This window comes from Salvelinus sp. IW2-2015, linkage group LG17 (assembly GCF_002910315.2).
Source record: "Salvelinus sp. IW2-2015 linkage group LG17, ASM291031v2, whole genome shotgun sequence".
Classification (NCBI taxonomy): domain Eukaryota; kingdom Metazoa; phylum Chordata; class Actinopteri; order Salmoniformes; family Salmonidae; genus Salvelinus; species Salvelinus sp. IW2-2015.
In genome coordinates, this window is record NC_036857.1 from 11,516,210 (window position 1) to 11,530,692 (window position 14,483).

A 14,483-nucleotide genomic window follows, 5' to 3' on the forward strand; every position below is an offset into this window, starting at 1 on the left:
GTGTAATGAGTAATCACCTATACAATGCCTTGCAAAAGTATTCATACCCCTTGGATTTCTTCATTTTGTCATACAAAGTGGGATTAAAATGTGTATATATATATATATATATATATATATATATATATATATTTTGTCAATCTACTCAATACTCTATGTATGTATAACGATTAATACACGTCATAAGTGTTTAGGCAATCCTAAATAAGTTTGGCAGTAAAATTTGTCTTAACAAATCACATACAGTAATAAGTTACATGGAATAATAGGGGTTGACATTATTTTTGAAAGTGTCGTAAAGGGCAGTGATGAGTAACAAATCAGACATCTCTTTAAGCATGGTCATGTTAATAATTATGCTCTGGATTATGTATTAAACCACCCAGACACAGTTGTCTTTCTGAACTGAGCTGCAGGATAGGAATGAAACTGCTCGGGGATGTTCCCATGAGGCCATTGGTGCTTTTAATACAGTTCGAGTTCATTGGCTGTGATGGGAGAACTCAGGATGGCTCAACATTGTAGTGACTCCACAATAATGACTTAAATGACAGTGAAAATAATTCTATATATACAGAATAAAAAATAATCTTAAACGTGCAACTAGACCCTAAAGTAATATTGCAAAAAAAACACAAAGGAATACACTTTTTTGGCCTAAATGCAAAGCCTTATGGTTGAACTTGTGAAGTTTGCATAGAAAAATAGATTTGACAGTTGCCTGCTAGGGTGCATTTCCATTTTTATTCTACAGTTTAAACAGCTGGACATAATGACGTCACACGGACACACAAATACAGTGGCAAGAAAAAGTATGTGAACCCTTTGGAAATACCTGGATTTCTGCATAAATTGGTCATAATCTGATCATCTAGTTCACAACAATATTTATACGTTTTCATGTCTTTATTGAACAAACCGTGTAAACATTCACGGTGCAGGGTAGGTAAAGTATGTGAACTAGAGGTCGACCGATTAATCGGAATGGCCGATTTTCAAGTTTTCATAATTGGAAATCGGTAATTTTGGGCGCCTATTTATATATATAATTATATATATAATATATTATATATAATATATATATAATATAATATATATATATATATAATATATATAAAATATAATATATATATATAATTTTTTTTTTTTTTTAATTACACCTTTATTTAACTAGGCAAGTCAGTTAAGAACACATTCTTATTTTCAATGACGGCCTAGGAACGGTGGGTTAACTACCTTGTTCAACGACAGATTTTTACCTTGTCAGCTCAGGGATTCAATCTGCAACCTTAGTTAACTAGTCCAACGCTCTAACCACCTGCCTCACGAGGAGCCCGCCTGTTACGCGAATGCAGTAAGAAGCCAAGGAAGTTGCTAGCTAGCATTAAACTTATCTTATAAAAAACACTCAGTCATAATCACTAGTTATAACTACACATGGTTGATGATATTACTAGTTTATCTAGCGTGTCCTGCGTTGCATATAATCGATGCAGTGCGCATTCGCGAAAAAGGACTGTCGTTGCTCCAATGGTACCTAACCATAAACATCAATGCCTTTCTTAAAATCAATACACAGAAGTATATATTTTTAAACCTGCATATTTAGCTAAAAGAAATCCGGGTTAGCAGGCAATATTAACCAGGTGAAATTGTGTCACTTCTCTTGCATAAAATACAGAACGGTTCCGTGTTTCACTGAAAGAAAAATGTTTTTTTTCGAGATGATAGTTTCCGGATTCAACCATATTAATGACCTAAGGCTCGTATTTCTGTGTGCTATTATGTTATAATTAAGTCTATGATTTGATAGAGCAGTCTGACTGAGCGGTGGTAGGCACCAGCAGGCTCGTAAGCATTCATTCAAACAGCATTGTGCGTTTGCCAGCAGCTCTGCTGTTTATGAATTCAAGCCTATCAACTCCCGAGATTAGGCTGGTGAACCGATGTTAAATGGCTAGCTAGTTAGCGGGGTGCGCGCTAATAGCGTTCTAAACGTCACTCGCTCTGAGACTTGGAGTAGTTGTTCCCCTTGCTCTGCATGGGTAACGCTGCTTCGAGGGTGGCTGTTGTCAATTGTTCCTGGTTCGAGCCCAGGTAGCGGAGAGGGATGGAAGCTATACTGTTACACTGCAATACTAAAGTGCCTATAAGAACATCCAATAGTCAAAGGTATATGAAATACAAATCGTATAGAGAGAAATAATCTATAATTCCTATAATAAATACAATCTAATACTTCTTACCTGGGAATATTGAAGACTCATGTTTAAAGGAACCACCAGCTTTCATATGTTCTCATGTTCTGAGCATCGAACTAAACGTTAGTTTCTTACATGGCACATATTGCACTTTTACTTCTCTAACACTTTGTTTCTGCATTATTTAACCTTTCACGAGCCTCTACCCCGGGTCCGGGAGCACCCCCCACCCCCCCACACACTAATTAGCATAGCTAGCATAGCTTCAAAAGTAGATAGTAGCATCTAAATATCATAAATCACAAGTCCAAGACACCAGATGAAAGATACAGATCTTGTGAATAAAGCCACCATTTCAGATTTTTAAAATGTTTTACAGGGAAGACAAAATATGTAAATCTATTAGCTAAACACGTTAGCAAAATACACCACTATTTCTAACTCCATCAGTTTCTTACTCCTTCAGGTGCTATCACCAATTCGGCTCAACTAAGATATTGATATCCACTAACCAAAAAAAACCTCTTCAGATGACAGTCTGATAACATATTCATGTATAGGATAGTTTTTTTAGAAAAAAGTGCATATTTCAGGTAGAAATCACAGTTTACAATTGCACCCACCATCACAAATCGACTAGAATTACTAGATAGAGCAACGTGTGTAGACCAATTTACTCATCATAAAACATTTCATAAAAATAGACAAAGCATAGCAATGGAAAGACCAGTTCTTGTGATTTCAGACCATATTTCAGATTTTCTAAGCGTTTTCAGCGAAAACACAAATAATCGATAAGTTAGCATACCACATGTGCAAATTTACCAGAGCATCGATTCCAGCCAAGAGCGCTATAACGTAATCACCGCCAAAATATATTAATTTTTCACTAACCTTCTCAGAATTCTTCCGATGACACTCCTGTAACATCATTTACAATATACATATACAGTTTGTTCGAAAAGGTGCATATTTAGCCATACAAAACCGTGGTTACACAATAAAAATACTAGGAAATCAACCTCAATATGTCTGACGTCATCTATCAGAGTGATCTAGTTTAATTGAAAGCTAATCATATACTTGACTAAAAAATACAGGGTTGACAGCAATCGAAAGACAAATTATTCTTAATGCAACCGCTGATTTACATTTTTAAAATTATCCTTACTTTTCAATACAGGGTTGGCCAAGTGAAGCTATACCAAACAAAATGGCAAAATGCTTTAAAATATTTCGACAAACACGATTTATCATATTTAATATTGCTTACTTTGAGCTGTTCTTCCATCAAGATTCTTGGGCAATGTATCCTTTCTATGTTATAAACGTCTTTTGGTCGATAGATGTCCTCTGTCCTTCGAAATGTCCACCACCAACGACCGACACCCTAAAACGTGTCCAAACTTTCAGAGCGCACAACAAAGAAATTCCTCAAAATCGCACTAAACGGATATAAATTGATATAAAACGGCTCAAATTAACTACATTATGATGTTTTTAACAACTATAACGACTGAAAACATGACCGGAGAAATATTGCTGGTTAGAAAACGATTTGGAACGAGGCAGGTCCGATGCCTTGACGCTTCAGGCGCACGTTGAGAAAGGGAGGTCTCTGTACATTTTGTCTTTTGTAATGGCTGTGAACGTCCCATCGATTTCATTGAAAACGTGATGACGTACAGACACCAGAGGAAGACGTAGGCAGTGTCGGTTTCTTCATAGCATTCACTGTCGCCTTATAAACAGACCCCAGATCAGAGGTAAACATTTCTGAAATCTGAAACCCTGTCATGAAAAGTGCTGTAGAAATTGTTCTGTACCACTCAGAGACAAAATTCCAACTTCTATAGAAACTAGAAGGTGTTTTCTATCCAATAATAACAATAATATAGACAATTGATGACGATCAAGAATTTAGCACGAGGCAGTTTAATTTGGAGACACAAATATGCTAATGCGGAACAGCACCCCCTATAGTTGCAAGAAGTTAAACCAAATTGAACATGTTTCATTATTTATTTGAGGCTAAATTGATTTTATTGATGTATTATATTAAGTTAAAATAAGTGTTCATTCAGAATTGTTGTAATTGTCATAAAAAAATCGGCCGATTAATCGGTATCGGCTTTTTTTGGTCCCCCAATAATCGGTATCGGCGTTGAAAAATCATAATCGGTCGACCTCTAATGTGAACCCTTGGATTTAATAACTGGTTGACATTACTTTGGCAGCAATAACCTCAACTAAATGTTTTCTGTAGTTTGTGGTGGCATTTTCCTGTTTTACCAAATGAGTTACAAACCACACCAGTCAGTTATACTTAAACTTCATCTTTAATAAGTTTTAGCCTTTGACTTTCAACAATTCACTATCTATAATGAATTGTGAGTGACTACAGAAGAATACAAAGATCTTTTATAGCCAAGATACACCCCTCTCAACTTACATGACGAACCACAGATCTTAGGAACTCTTCACAAAGGGACTTTTACTTGAGAAAGGAGTATCCCTTAACCAGATAGCATTCGCTATAAATTATCGCTCAGTTTGGTCTCTTAAACGAGGTTCTAATCTCGTTCCTGGTACTTCATAGTACAAAAACATTACCTCATCCAAGGCATAACTCAATTGTCAACTCTAGATACTCCCATCTCAAGTAAACCCCCTCTTGACCCCACTCCTGGACAAGCTCACTGAGGGGAGTGTGCCACTAAGTCATACACTGTCCCAGGATAAGTGTAAGATGAGAGAGGACATACAATGTTTTCAGACACTGCCATACACCTCCCCCCAATGGGAAAAGGAGGGAGTGACTGGCGCACAGACATTGTGGAGACAAGTAATTCGTTTCCCATTAATCACGCCATCCCTTCACATGGTTTAAGAATAGGTAAAGACATATTCACATATGAAGACAATATTCCATTCTGTCCTCTTCCCTTTCTGATATTCTGCATAGCACCAGGGACATGTGAAAGACAAGCCTGACTTCTCCCCTCTCTGGGCCCCAAGTGACTGAGCCCTAGCTGAGGGGAAAGTGCAACTGCCAACACTATAGTCCAAAAGGATACATTCTAATGACAAGTATCTCACATAAGCATATTATATAAATAAAACATCTTATTTATCTACGTTACCAAACTAATTCTGATTAATCTGCCACAAGTTGCGGATCAGACCTGCACAACGGTCAGGAGGAATTTTGGACCATTCTTCTTTACAAAACTGTTTCAGTAGAGCCATATTCTTGGGATGTCTGGTGTGAATTGCTCTGTTGAGGTCATGCCATAGCATCTTAATCGCGTTGAGGTCAGGACTGAGCCATTCTGTTGATTTACTTCTGTGTTTTGTGTCGTTGTCCTGTTGCATCACCCAACTTCTGTTGAGCTTCAATTGGCGGACAGATGGCCTAACATTCTGCAAGCTGTCCAGTCCCTGAGGCAGCAAAGCAGCCAGTGTTGCCAACTAATTTTCAGGGGAAGTTGCTCGAGGCAGGTCGATTTGTTGCTAAATGATGTTGTGATGTCATTACGTAATAACGTAAAACTGCGTCATTACTTAGAATACACAATAATGTTACTCAAATTGACTGGCCATCTCGGCGAAAAATATGATTTTACATTTGTTACTTTAGATTTGTTTGTTTATTATCATATATTTTTATTTGTAAAAGTAATATAAACAACCCATTTTATATGATCACATATTTTTATTTTTAAACACAACACACAACACATTATTGAAAGATTACATTTTATTTATTTTCTTTAACTAGTAAACCTCCACATTCTTAACAATTATAGTTTTAAGCAGTGTATTGGTAGTTAACATGCTACCTAACTGATCAACAATTATAGGTACAAGCTAATAAGGTATATATGCTATCTTATTGAACAAGCAACTTATCTCAAATAATGTCTGCGCTTAGGCATCTCTCTCCAGGTTGTTGTGCTGCTTGGCTGGCTAGCTGCTCAATGGTTTCCTCCAGATATTGCCACTGTTCTCGCACACACTGCAGTGCACACTGCCACCATCAGCTGTGTGTCTCCGCCAGTTCCAGAAAGTCCACTCCTTGCATACGTACTGTAAATATGATGAATCATAGATTGGCAAGGAAATCCTCTTCATCTTCACTGTCCAACTGCATTGTCACGGAGTGGCCTTAAAGCTGCTGTGGTGCCAAACTGCTGTAGAACTTCATTTGGTAGTTTATGCTGGTAACAGGTATCACCAGCCAGCTTCAGTCCATACCGCACCAGGAGTATGGAGTTGAGTGTGCAGTGACACTATTTCTTAACTTTGACTTGACCACACTCATTTGGCTGACCAGCCGTTCAACCTCTGCATTTGAGTGTGGCAAGGAGAGGGCAGCGAGTGCAGCTTTGCACAGTTCTTCAAATGGATTTGACCCGGAAGAGTCCGTGTAGTTCTTGACTTCACTCCAAAACTCTACTGTATTTTCAGTTGAGTCCCACCTAAACAGATGAATGTTTCTCCATTGGGAAACAATTTTATCAATTGTTTGGGGCTGGTATCCCAGTAGCTTAGGTACTTTGATCATTTCAGTGGTGCCTTTATTGTGCTTTAGCGTTTCCTTAACACTGAACAAGGCCATGTGTTGCAAGGCTTCTAGGTTGTCTGGGAGCCTTGCTTGCAGCTCCTTGCTTAAAGCAACAATGTAGTTGATGCACTGTCTCCGAATGACCTTTTTGTCCTCTGCCGCAAGACTGAGTTGGTACACCGTGCTCTCTAAAAGGTACTCAAGGTATGGTGATGGACAGATGTTCATCAATGGCATCCTTCAGGACATCAATTTTTGCCATAGGGTTGACTACTCTGCTGCAAATTGATGTTCAGAGGTGTACCAGATTGTCCAAAAGCTTGACAGGATCTGTTTGCTCTCCCTCAAATGACTTCACTGCAACTTGTATGTCAGACAGGATTGATTTCAAGCATGAAGAATGTCAGGTAGACATAGTTGGTCATGTACATGGCGTGGAGCACATCTTCCATGTAGCAATGCTCACTGGCCTTGGTCAACTCAAAGTGGAGTTTCAGTTCTTCCCACTGGCTAAATATACAAGTTACCGCAGGCTCAATCAATAGCCAACGTGTGGCACACACTTTGGTGATCTGCAGGGGTTTCTGGACACAATTAATGGTGGCATACACTGCTTTGTACGCCTCGTGCCGTTTTGGGGAAATCGAAAACCAGTTGTAGGTTTCCCTGATTAAGTACTCAACACTCCGAGGGATGGTTTCTTTGGATGCTGCACTGACAGCCAATTGTCAAGAATGGCACACACAAGCGGATGAGTATCAAATTGGGCAATGCACATTCTTCCTTTTAAAATCTTGTGCACCCCAGTCATCACGGACACATTATCAGTGCCAATACCCTGAAGATTCTCTTTTTTAAGGTTATACTTCTCAAGAAACTCAACTACCGCCTTTACTATTGATCTGGCATCGCACCCCTCCAATTCAACCAGCCCGAGAAATGTGGACACAACGGTTCTTTTTTTAGCACTGAAATACCGAATCACCACACCCAGGTATTGCGAGACACAGACATCTACGCAACCCATTTTGAAAAAAGCCACGTTCGACATGATTACCTAGACATTCTGACCAGCTCCAATAGACAAACGCGTACTATATAGCAGACCAATCCAAAGTCTCATCTCTTGGAATGTCCAGCCCACTTATCTCAGCCAATCATGGCTAGCAGGAAGGTTGCCCACTTTCTGTTGCTAAACCAACTAGGCTCATAATTTAACACTTTTATTTGCATTTTCAAATGGCATACATGTTTGATATTAAAGGCACATGAAAGTTTACGTTCGAGAAGGCATTTCTGCCAAAAAAGGCATTTTGCTAAAAATGTTTTACGTTCAAACAGCTCTCCTGTGAAGTCGTGACTTGAGACATATGGCTAGTTTCCTGAATCGGGTCACATGGGCACAAAAGTTGATAGAAATAAGCTTTTTTTGCATATGGAACATTTCTGGGATCTTTTATTGCAGCTCATTAAACATGGGACCAACACTTTACATGCTGTGTTCATAAAGCTCCATTCCACTTTCAAATTCTAAATGCCTACTGCTTGCAAAATCTTTTCTACCCCCTATAAAAGTATTTCTTTGCAGGACCAGGATTGTCCTGACTTTCAAGAATGCCTGAATTGCTTTGCAATCCAAATGATTTCAGATCTACAGGAGTGCAAGTTTCCCCATGGCTCGGACAGTGGCGATACATTGACACATGACAATATGGTAATAGCCTATTAGTAAATTGCATTCAATGTTGGCTTTCGCGGGCTACCTGAGACATGAAACAGATAGGTGGGAGGGAATACAGGCTGCCGCCAATTTATTAATGCACAATTTGCCTAAATGGGTAATGAAAACACTTCAAGTCACTACATTATTATTGATCTGTGCTATCAGGAATCCTTGGGACATCCCTACCCCAAACTGAAATGGTCCACTCACACAGACCGTGTGGTGAAGGCGCAACAGTGCCTCTTCAACCTCAGAAGGCTGTCACCCAAAAACCTGACAAACTTTTACAGATGCATAACCGAGAGCATCCTGTCAGGCTGTGATACAGCCTGGTACAGCAACTGCACCGCCCCATTTCTCCTTCACCCAAATTCAGATAGTTGATGTTCTGAAAGGGCTGCAAAATCTGGACCCCTACAAATCAGCCTGGCTAGACAATCTGGACCCTCTCTTTCTAAAATTATCTGCCGAAATTGTTGCAACCCCTATTACTAGCCTGATCAACCACTCTTTCGTATCGTCTGAGATTCCCAAAGATTGATAGAGTTCAGTGTGTCAATCGGCGGGCCTGTTGTCCGGACCTCTGACAGTCTCTATGGGGGTGCCACAGGGTTCAATTCTCGGGCCGACTCTTCTCTGTATACATCAATGATGTTGCTCTTGCTGCTGGTGATTCTCTGATCCACCTCTACGCAGACGACACCATTCTGTATACTTCTGGCCCTTCTTTGGACACTTAACTAACCTCCAAATGAGCTTCAATGCCATACAACTCTCTTCCGTTGCCTCAACTGCTCTTAAATGCAAGTAAAACTAAATACATGCTCTTCAACCGATCACTGCCCGCACCTCCCCGCCCGTCCAGCATCACTACTCTGGACGGTTCTGACTTGGGTATTTGTATTGTCCACATATTCTAACTTTCTGGTTAGACTGTGTACTCTCCTTCCAGACTCACATTAAGAATCTCCAATCCAAAATGAAATCTAGACTCGGCATCCAATTTCGCAATAAAGCATCCTTCACTCATGCTGCCAAACATACCCTCGTAAAACTGACCACCCTACCGATCCTCGACTTTGGCGATGTCATTTACAAAATAGCCTCCAACACTCTACTCAGCAAATTGGATGCAGTCGATCACAGTGCCATCCGTTTTGTCACCAAGCCCCATATACTACCAACCATTGCGACCTGTACTCGCTCGTTGGCTGGCCCTCGCTTCATACTCGTCGACAAACCCACTGGCTCCAGGTCATCTACAAGTCTCTGCTAGGTAAAGCCCCACCTTATCTCAGCTCACTGGTCACCATAGCAGCACCCACCTGTAGCACGCTCTCCAGCAGGTATATCTCACTAGTCACCCCCAAAGCCAATTCGTCCTTTGGCTGCCTTTCCTTCCAGTTCTCTGCTGCCAATGACTGGCACGAACTGCAAAAATCAATAAAGCTGGAGACTCATATCTCCCGCATTAGCTTTAAGCACCAGCTGTCAGAGCAGCTCACAGATCACTGCATCTGTACATAGCCCATCCAACTACCTCATCACCATACAGTATTTATTTATCTTGGTCCTTTGCACCCCAGTATCTCTACTTGCACATTCATCTTCTGCACATCAGTCACTCCCGTGTTCAATTGGTATATTGTAATTACATTGCCACCATGGCCTATTTATTCCCTTACCTCCCTTATCTTACCTCATTTGCACACACTGTATAAAGACTTTTTTTTCCTACTGTATTATTGACTATGTTTTATGTGTCGAACGGCTTTGCTTTATTCTTGGCCAGGTCGCAGTTGTAAATGAGAACTTGTTCTTAACTAGGATACCTGGTTAAATAAAGGTGAAATAAAAAACTGCAAGGCTGTCCAGAGGGTGGTGCGGTCTGCCCAACGCGTCACCGGGGGCAAACTACCTGGCCTCCATGACACCTACAGCACCCAATGTCACAGGAAGGCCAAAAAGATCAAGGACATCAACCACCCGAGCCACTGCCTGTTCACACCGCTACCATCCAGAAGGCGAGGTCAGTACAGGTGCATCAAAGCTGGGACCGAGAGACAGAAGCGATTTTTCAATCTCAAGGCCATCAGACTGCTAAACAGCACTCACAAACTCAGGCTGCTGCCTCTTACATTACTCGTATCACATGTATCTTATACCATCTATTGCACTTTGCCTATGCCACTCGGCCATCCCTCATCCATATACTTACATTTACATTTAAGTCATTTAGCAGACGCTCTTATCCAGAGCGACTTACAAATTGGAAAGTTCATACATATTCATCCTGGTCCCCCCGTGGGGAATGAACCCACAACCCTGGCGTTGCAAGCGCCATGCTCTACCAACTGAGCCACACGGGACGATTTATGATTGTTCAACGCCAATACTGATTATCGGAGGACCAAAAAAAGCCGATACCGATTAACGGCCTTTAAAAAAATATACACTGCTCAAAAAAATAAAGGGAACACTAAAATAACACATCCTAGATCTGAATGAATGAAATATTCTTATTAAATACTTTTTTCTTACATAGTTGAATGTGCTGACGACAAAATCACACACAAATTATCAATGGAAATCAAATTTATCAACCCATGGAGATCTGGATTTGGAGTCACACTCAAAATTAAAGTGGAAAACCACACTACAGGCTGATCCAACTTTGATGTAATGTCCTTAAAACAAGTCAAAATGAGGCTCAGTAGTGTGTGTGGCCTCCACGTGCCTGTATGACCTCCCTACAACGCCTGAGCATGCTCTTGATGAGGTGGCGGATGGTCTCCTGAGGGATTTCCTCCCAGACCTGGACTAAAGCATCCGCCAACTCCTGGACAGTCTGTAGTGCAACGTGGCTTTGGTGGATGGAGCGAGACATGATGTCCAGATGTGCTCAATTGGATTCAGGTCTGGGGAACGGGCGGGCCAGTCCATAGCATCAATGCCTTCCACTTGCAGGAACTGCTGACACACTCCAGCCACATGAGGTCTAGCATTGTCTTGCATTAGGAGGAACCCAGGGCCAACCGCACCAGCATATGGTCTCACAAGGGTCTGAGGATCTCATCTCGGTACCTAATGGCAGTCAGGCTACCTCTGGCGAGCACATGGAGGGCTGTGCGGCCCCCCAAAGAAATGCCACCCCACACCATGACTGACCCACCGCCAAACCGGTCATGCTGGAGGATGTTGCAGGCAGCAGAACGTTCTCCACGGCGTCTCCAGACTCTGTTACGTCTGTCACGTGCTCAGTGTGAACCTGCTTTCATTCCATTTGCACAACAGCATGTGAAATTTATTGTCAATCAGTGTTGCTTCCTAAGTGGACAGTTTGATTTCACAGAAGTGTGATTGACTTGGAGTTACATTGTGTTGTTTAAGTGTTCCCTTAATTTTTTTGAGCAGTGTATATTTGTAATAATGACAATTACAACAATACTGAATGAACAATGAACACTTATTTTAACTTAATATAATACATCAATCTATTAAGTCTCAAATAAATAATGAAACGTGTTCAATTTGGTTTAAATAATGCAAAAACACAGTGGTTCCTTTCAACATCAGTCTTCAATATTCCCAGTTAAGTTTTAGGTTGTAGTTGTTATAGGACTATTTCTCTATACCATTTGTATTTCATATACCTTTGACTAGTGGATGTTCTAATAGGTACTTTAGTATTGCCAGCCTAATCTCGGGAGTTGATAGGCTTGAAGTCATAAACAGCGCAATGCTTGAAGCATTGCGAAGAGCTGCTGGCAAATGCAGTAAAGTGCTGTTTGAATGAATGCCTGCTGCTGCCTACCACCGCTCAGTCAGACTGCTCTATCAAATCTTAGACTTAATTATAACATAACACACAGAAATACGAGCCTTAGGTCAATAATATGGTTGAATCCGGAAACTATCATTTCGAAAACAAAACGTTTATTCTTTCAGTGAAATACGGAACCGTTCCGAATTTTATCTAATGGGTGGCATCCATAAGTCTAAATATTGCTGTTAGATTGCACAACCTTCAATGTTATGTCATAGTTACGTAAAATTCTGGCAAATTAGTTCGCAACGAGCCAGGCGGCCCAAGCTGCTGCATATACCCTGCGTGCAATGAACGCAAGAGAAGTGACACAATTTCCCTAGTTTAATATTGCCTGCTAACCTGAATTTCTTAACTAAATATGCAGGTTTAAGAATATATGCTTCTGTGTATTGATGTTTATGGTTAGGTACATTCGTGCAATTGTGCTTTTTTCGCAAATGTGCTTTTGTTAAATCATCCCCCGTTTGGCGAAGTTGGCTGTCTTTGTTAGGAAGAAATAGTCTTCACACAGTTCACAACGAGCCAGGCTGCCCAAACTGCTGCATATACCCTGACTCTTGCACAGAACGCAAGAGAAGTGACACAATTTCCCTAATTAAAATAAATTCATGTTAGCAGGCAATATTGGCTAAATATGCAGGTTTAAAAATATATACTTGTGAATTGATTTTAAGAAAGGCGTTGATGTTTATGGTCAGGTACACATTGGTGCAACGACAGTGCTTTTTCCGCGAATGTGCTTGTTAAATCACCCGTTTGGCGAAGTAGGCTATGATTCAATGATAAATTAACAGGCACCACATCGATTATATGCAACGCAGAACAAGCTAGATAAACTAGTAATATCATCAACCATGTGTAGTTAATTAGTGATTGTTAAGATTGATTGTTTTTTATAAGATGAGTTTAATGCTAGCTAGCACCTTACCATGGCTCCTTGCTGCACTCGCATAACAGGTAGTCAGCCTGCCACGCAGTCTCCTCGTGGAGTGCAATGTAATCGGCCATGATCGGTGTCAAAAAATGCCGATTACCGATTTGTTATGAACTTGAAATCGTCCCTAATTAATCGGTCATTCCGATTAATCGGTCGACCTCTAGTACATACCCCAATCAGAAGCCATGGATTACAGGCAAAATCCGCACTGAGCTAAAGGTTAGAGCTGCCGCTTTCAAGGAGTGGGACTCTAACCCGGAAGCTTATAAGAAATCCCGCTATGCCCTCCGAGCCATCAAACAGGCAAAGCATCAATACAGGACTAAGATCGAATCGTACTACACCGGCTCTGACGCTCGTCGGATGTGGCAGGGCTTGCAAACCATTAGAATACAAAGGGAAGCACAGCCGAGAGCTGCATAGTGACACGAGCCTACCAGACGAGCTAAACTACTTCTATGATCGCTTCGAGGCAAATAACACTGAAACATGCATGAGAGCACCAGCTGTTCCGGAACACTGTGATCACGCTCTCCGCAGCCGACGTGAGTAAGACCTTTTAAACAGGTCAACATTCACAAGGCCGCATGGCCAGACGGATTACCAGGACGTGTACTGCGAGCATGCGCTGACCAACTGGCAAGTGTCTTCCCTGGCATTTTCAACCTCTCCCTGTCCGAGTCTGTAATATCAACATGTTTTAAGCAGACCACCATAGTCCCTGTGCCCAAGAACACTAAGGTAACCTGCCTAAATGACTACTGACACGTAGCACTCACCTCTGTAGCCATGAAGTGCTTTGAAAGGCTGGTCATGACTCACATTGACACCATTATCCCAGAAACACTAGACCCACTCCAATTTGCATACCGCCCCAACAGATCCATGGATGATGCAATCTCTGCACTCCACACTACCCTTTCCCACCTGGACAAAAGGAACACCTATGTCAGAGTGCTATTCATTGACTAAAGCTCAGTGTTAAACACCATAGTGCCCTCAAAGATTATCAATAAGCTAAGGACCCTGCGCCTAAACATCTCCCTCTGCAACTGGATCCTGGATTCCTGACGGGCCGCCCCCAGGTGGTAAGGGTAGGTAACAACACATCCGCCATGCTGATCCTCAACACAGGGCCCCCTCAGGGGTGTGTGCTCAGTCCCCTCTTGTACTCCCTGTTTACTCATAACTGCATGACTCCAACACCATTAAGTTTGCCGATGACA

General features: G+C 41.3%; 1 protein-coding gene across 2 annotated transcripts in view; it reads left to right on the forward strand.

Annotated features, from left to right (window-relative positions):
* The window catches only part of ogfr (opioid growth factor receptor), a 52,368-nt gene that overhangs the window by 14,360 nt on the left and 23,525 nt on the right, over positions 1 to 14,483 (forward strand). The window lies entirely within an intron of this gene.